At 42.6% G+C, this 6,847-nt stretch overlaps 1 non-coding gene across 1 annotated transcript; it reads right to left on the reverse strand.

Annotated features, from left to right (window-relative positions):
* Positions 1-3,191: 3,191 nt before the first annotated feature.
* On the reverse strand, positions 3,192-3,265 carry Trnae-cuc. The gene has a single exon. It is a non-coding gene; the product is annotated as a tRNA-Glu (tRNA).
* Between the last annotated feature and the right edge of the window lie 3,582 nt (positions 3,266-6,847).

A 6,847-nucleotide genomic window follows, 5' to 3' on the forward strand; every position in this document is an offset into this window, starting at 1 on the left:
ATGGTAATTAACGAGAAGAAGACGAAGTTTTTTGTTATTAATGGGGAAGACTGTAATAAATCCTGTTTAACAAGTGAAGGCATGAGCGTCAACTATGCCACCAGGTATTTGTACCTCGGGGCATGGTTCACTGACTCGGCTAAACTGGACGAGATAGTGAGATTACATGAAGCCTCGAGTGAAGCTGTTGTAAAAAAGTTCTCTATCTTCTGTGCCAGTAATACTCAAATGCCATTTATTTACAAAAGAACAGTGTTTGAAACGGCAGTGATGAGTTCTTTACTTTACAGTTCAGAAACATGGTTGAAGAAAAATACAAAAGTATTGGAAAAACAATATAATAGACTAGTGAAATGTCTGCTTGGTGTCAGGAAAAACACGAGCATGAATCTCTGTATGATAGAGGCAGATATCCCTCCTGTACAACATCTCATTGAAAAGAAAAGATATAAGTTTATTACAAGAAAGCATGAAAACATAGCTATGGAACAACCGTACAACTTTGTATATAACCTTTGTAAAGAAGCAAACACACCTGGTTTTCGTTTCATAGGAAGATCTCTTTTGTGGAACAGTAATGAAAATCCATTAAATAACATTAGTGGTGGGCAAGTACCGCTAATTTCAGTACCGGTACGTACCGGTACAAAAGACACCGTTACCGATACTACCGGTACTGTATACACACACACACACACACACACACATATATATATATATATATATATATATATATATATATATATATATATATATATATATATATATATATATGTGTGTGTGTGTGTGTGTGTGTGTGTGTGTGTGTGTGTGTATATATATATATATATATATATATATATATATATATATATATATATATATATATATATATATATATATATATATATATATATATGTGTGTGTGTGTGTGTGTGTGTGTGTGTGTGTTTATACCATGTGGGCTTTTCACGGGAATTTATGGGCTAAAGGGGATACTTTTTAGGGTACCTCCTATCTCAAAGCCCACCCGCTAGGAAACCGTTGCCCTGAATGAGGAAGCCCAACCTGCACTCAGACCGTGGACAGGATTCGAACCCGTGCGCTTGGAGACCCCTAGGATCCCAAAGCACGCATGGTTCCACTGTACCACGGCGGCCCCCACTTGGCAGGACAAGGCGCTGGCCGTGAGGGACAGTGAGTGGTGGAGATGAAGATACCGATAATAGTGATATCTATTGTAGCAAAGAGAATATTGTGTGTGTAGCCTCTCAGTAATCAGAGGTTAACTATTTAAACAAAGTTGAGGACACAAAGTGGACAGTGGAGTGTGGGTGCCTGCTAGTGACACGGACAGCCGCCGCCGAGCAGTCTTTGGCTAACGTAAGTAATATATTGGTGTAACTCATCATTTCACGGTGGTGCCATGTCATAACCTAACGTTGGTAATCTCCAGGACAACATATCAGTGAACTAACACCTGCACATACTTATAAAAACCAAATAATTCAAATCTTGAAAACGTAAACAAACCGATCCCCAGACCCGCCGCCTCTCTCTCAGCCATTATATGCCTCATCTCTCACTCATTACAGGCCAGACAGGTCACAAAGTGGAGCCATAGGCCTAATCTTTCATGTCAGTTGTTGAGATATATCCGCAATTGCCTGATTTGTGTGCTATGGAGGCTCAGTGAGAAGAAGCAGGCCTACCTATGACGTCACGAGTCCCAGGCTGTGACGTCATCACCAGCTCCCGCCCAAGATGCCGGTCCCAGATGCTCGACTTTCACTATTATTCATATTTGTCTCAGTTCATTTATTTCGAATCACAAGTGCCTTTTAAGGGTTTCTAATGATAGTTCGCAGTGTTTTACGTGTCTTCCATGCTTGAGTTGAGTGAAGTACGATGATGTAGAGGGTATTTATGACTTGAATGGGAGGGCCAAAATACGCTAAAATTTTTACCTCCGCTATCTGTGATTTTTTATTTGAGGTTGTAGCGAAGTGTTTGTGTTTTCAAAAGATGGTTTATCATGAGAAAAGTGTGCAAGGCTCCTGAGAAGTTAAAGATGTGGACTTTAAGAATGATATATAGTGCTGTTAATATTGTAAACAACGTCATTTTTTAAATATTATTTTTTCTAATAGGGTGAGTTGCCAAGTTTTGATATATTGAAATGATAGTCATAATTTTTGAAAAACGTTATCGATTCAGTTGAATGAAATTGGTGGGCTTTGAAATTGTGTTTAAGCAAGTCGAAGTTCTAATACTTTATTTAGTATATTTTTGAGCTATTTTTATTATTCCTTTTCTCGGCAACGTTTTTGTATTTTAAAAGTTAGTTTGGATTGATAACGAGTCAGACTTTTTATAACATTCGTATCCAGCTGCCTTTTGGGAATCCTCATTTTCAAAATGATTTGCGTAACGAATATGTGACGTCATCAAGGGAGGGCCGACCCCCCACCCCCGGCTGGACCCAGGCCGATACCTGGCTCCAGGCCCGAGGGTGTGGGGGTGGGTTGGTGTGTGTGTGTGTGTGGGTGACTGTGTGTGTGTGTGTGTTGCCTTATCTTTCGTTATGAGGGAGACCACCAGCTGGAACCACTGACACCCAGCTCCCAGCTGGAGGGTGTTGGAGGGGAAGGTGGCTGTGTGTGTGTGTGTGTGTGGTGTGTGTGTGTGTGTGTGTCATTTGTGTCGTGTACTTGTGTGTGTGTGTGTAATTCACTATGGTCGCCCGGTAGTCACCCAGCCAGCCTTCCCTATTACGGAGCAAGCTCAGAGCTCATAGAGCGATCTTCGGATAGGACTGAGACTGTGTGTGTGTGTGTGTGTGTGTGTGTTGCCTTATGGGGGAGCCCACCAGCTGGAACCACTGACACCCAGCTCCCAGCTGGAGGGTGTTGGAGGGGGAGGTGGCTGTGTGTGTGTGTGTGTGTGTGTGTGTGTCCTTTTCTTTCATGGTACTTAGCGTGTGTGTGTGTGTGTTTCACTGTTTGATCTGCTGCAGTCTCTGACGAGACAGCCAGACGTTACCCTACGGAACGAGCTCAGAGCTCATTATTTCCGATCTTCGGATAGGCCTGAGACCAGGCACACACCACACATTGGGACAATAAGGTCACAACTCCTCGATTTACATCCCGTACCTACTCACTGCTAGGTGAACAGGGGCTACACGTGAAAGGAGTCACACCCAAATATCTCCACCCGGCCGGGGAATCGAACCCTGGTCCTCTGGCTTGAGAAGCCAGCACTCTAACCACTGAGCTACCGGGTGTGTGTGTGTGTGTGTGCGCGATTCACTCTGGTCGCCCGGTAGTCACCATTACGGAACAAGCTCAGAGCACATAGACAGATCTTCGGATAGGACTCAGACTGTGTGTGTGTGTGTGTGTGTGTGTATCGTTATTTCACCGTTCTTTATACATTTCATCTCTGGCCTCCCTCTTTATTATCCTAGTCTGTCAACACAAACTGCAAGTAATAGCGTATAGCAAAATGTGTCCTATTCTTAGCGCTTATTGAGCAAGGGGAAGCTATGATATGTAGGAAACACATAGCCCGGAGCAAAGCAAGCGTCTCGCCTCGCCCCGCCCCGCCGTGTTAACCCCTGCAGTAACATGAATTCCTATGACTTGTCTTCTTTTAAGAGGGAGGTATTGAGGCATTTGCTCCCTAATTTTGGCTGATACTTTTCCACTTTAGAGAGCCAGCACTCAAGTGAGGCTTTTTTTTTTTTTTTTTTTTTTTTTTTTGCCCTTGGCTGGCCCTCTTCCCTACATAAAAAAGAGAAAAAAATGTTGATCTTGTGGCCTAAATTTGGCAATGAGAGGACATTCCATGATATAATGACGCAGAGTGTGTCCCCTTAATGCAGCACACAGCACACACCCGGAGAAGCACTGACTTCCCATAAGTATTTGTAGCCTAATCTGAGCCTCATTAACACCCTTTCGTGTGATGCAGTGTGTTTCCCATAGGTGTAAGCACAGCTCTGGGAGATACGTGCATAGTGAAGACTAGTGCTACTGCCCCTATGGCAACAAAGCCCCAACTGATCACTAATGCTACTATGTACAAAGTCCTTAATGCTACTCTTAACATAACCCAGAGTGTGCTCAGTGCCATGGTCCACTGTGTCATCTTGTAGGGCACACTGAGCCAAGCGGTCTGCTTTTTCATTTAGCGAGATACCCACATATGAGGGTATCCAGATGAAATGGACCGTGGCACCAGCACCTTCTAGGACGTGGATGAGATCAAGACACTTATCAACTAGATCACAGTCCATGGGGAGGTGGATTGAAGGGCGTACAATGCAGCCTGACTATCAATAAAGAGAGAGATACCACAATATGGAGCGCCTCCAGTACAGCATACAGTTCTGCTCTAGTGGAAGACGTGTGCAAGGAGCCACCTGGAAACCTCGGTGTCAGTGTAGTGATTGGCAGAGATGTAGTCACAGATGAACAGCCCACATCCGGACCAGCTGCCATTGACTGACCCATCACAATAAACATGAACAGCCTGAACCAGTGGATACTTGGACAATTTAGTCATGAACATGTCTTGCAGCACATGAGGGAGCCAGTCCCTCTTGGGCTGATGCACAGAGTGAATATCAACACTGACAAGGTGAAGGTTCCAGGCGGGTTGTAGCGGTGACATAACAACGTTAATACAGGCGTCAGTTACACCTACATTTGTCAGTACTCCCAAGATCTTCCTGAGGTATGGTGTTGTAGGAGTGCGAGGATCATGATACAGGGGGGTCAGTGATCCCTTTAGAAAGTCAGAGCCCATGCATAGCATCCGACTAATTGTGCGACAAGTCATTTCCTGTATCCTACACATAATACTCGGCAGGTGCAGTTCAGCTCTGAGGACTTCAATCCGTGCAGTCCTGGGGCATCCTAAGATTGTCCGCATGCCTTCATTCTGAACAAGCTCCAGGGGACGGAGTTGGGTGGCACTAAACTGTATTAAAACAGGGGCAGCATAATCAATAAGGGACCGTATGACAGATATATAGAACATTCTTAGGACTGGAATGCCAGCCCCCAGGCCCCTGTTTGCTAGCAGCTGAAGTGGTGTTAGCTGTGACAGACAGAGGTCTCGAACATAGTAGGGCTTGAAGAGACTTCCTGAAGCTCATCTGAACACCCAGGTACTTGTGTATATGAACTCTAGGGATGGGAACATTGTTTACAGTGGACAGCCGAGAGACCTTCCCTTTAGCTTGAAGTTTTGTTTTACATTTGTCCCATTTGGACACACATCGGTGCGACAAAGCTAACTAACCCTGGGTGTGGGGCATTGGAGGAGTATGTCATCAGCATAGATGAGGGCTTGGGTGCCCTGCGGAAAGGAACAGCGCGCAATTTTGTCCATTAAAACATTGAAAAGCATTGGACTAAGGACTCCACCCTGTGGTGTTCCAAGCTCAAAGACTTCCTCAGAAGAGACTGCTTAAATAGATAACATAACATAACTAAAAAGAACAAACATAAACTTATTTGTAAATACCAAAATAGTTTTTTTTAAGCCATATAGTGTTAAGAGTTAAAAGGAAAAAAAATATAGATACGTACATACTATTATCTACTTACCTAGTACAGTAAGCCCCTGCACTTGGCAAATTAATTAGTCTGGCGAAACTACTGCCAATTGTGAATTTTGCTAAGCACAGGTTCTTTATACCATATAAATTACCTATTATTATTACTTCATCACTTTTACTAACATGTTCTATACCACTCTCAGTTACCTTGATAATTTGAATACCCTAAAGAAAATAATTTACTGTTCTAATTTCAAGATTGTAAAGAAAGTAAACTGAATAATAACAAAAAAAAAAGACTTCCTTGCACACAAGCATCTTAATTAAAAGAATTACCAATTGATGAATATAATTTGTCATATACACTCGACCCTCGAAACAACGGACAAATGCGTGCATGACCCTGTCCGTAGATTGCAAAAGTACATAAAAAAACTGTATAAAATGTACGTAAAATATGTAAAATTTTCTAATTTTCGTATTAATTAAAGCTTAGCAGCCACTGGAAGAGCCTTTTGATTATGCTTCACTGGTTTACTAGGTTTAGGAGGCATTTTGGATAGGTTAAGCACTCGCGGGAAGGGTAAAAATGCATGAAAAAGCCGCAGTAAGCACTGGACAATGTTCGCTGTTGGCTGAAAATGCACGGACTGAAGATTAAACATGGCGGCCAACAAACAGCTGATGACGCGACCGACCCCTCACCTACCGGACAATAATTTGCCGGGAACGGACAATCGCGCACATTTTAATATTCATCCGTAGATTAAACCGGACTCTAGAATTTGTCCGTAGTTTCCAAAATCTGTTGATGGGAGGTCCGTTGTTTGAGGGTCGAGTGTATATACAAAATCAATAGCACCAAAATGCATGTTTAGCAGTGGTTGATTGTCTCACTCAAAGGGATTTTGTTTTATACTAATAATATAATTCAATATGCAATACAAAGATATAAATAACCATACTTTTCATTAGTTTTCAATACAGACAGACAGACATTTCCTTAGGCATCTCACAGCCTAGATAAACCTAGAAACACAAACATAAGATGGAAAATAAGAAACCCCGATCATTTCTATATACTTTCAATGTGCACCATGTTTCAGACATTCGGGTGTAAGGGATTGTAGAGGCAGCAGCAGACCAATAGCATGTTGGCTTCACTTCTGGGATGTCATGCCAACTCCTCCCATTTTACCTTCATGATTTATCTCCCCATTCTAATCTCTCTCTCTCTCTCTCTCTCTCTTCAGACATTAATCCATACACCCAAGGCAATGATGTCAAATAATGATAAAG

This window comes from Portunus trituberculatus, chromosome 46 (assembly GCF_017591435.1).
Source record: "Portunus trituberculatus isolate SZX2019 chromosome 46, ASM1759143v1, whole genome shotgun sequence".
NCBI lineage: Eukaryota > Metazoa > Arthropoda > Malacostraca > Decapoda > Portunidae > Portunus > Portunus trituberculatus.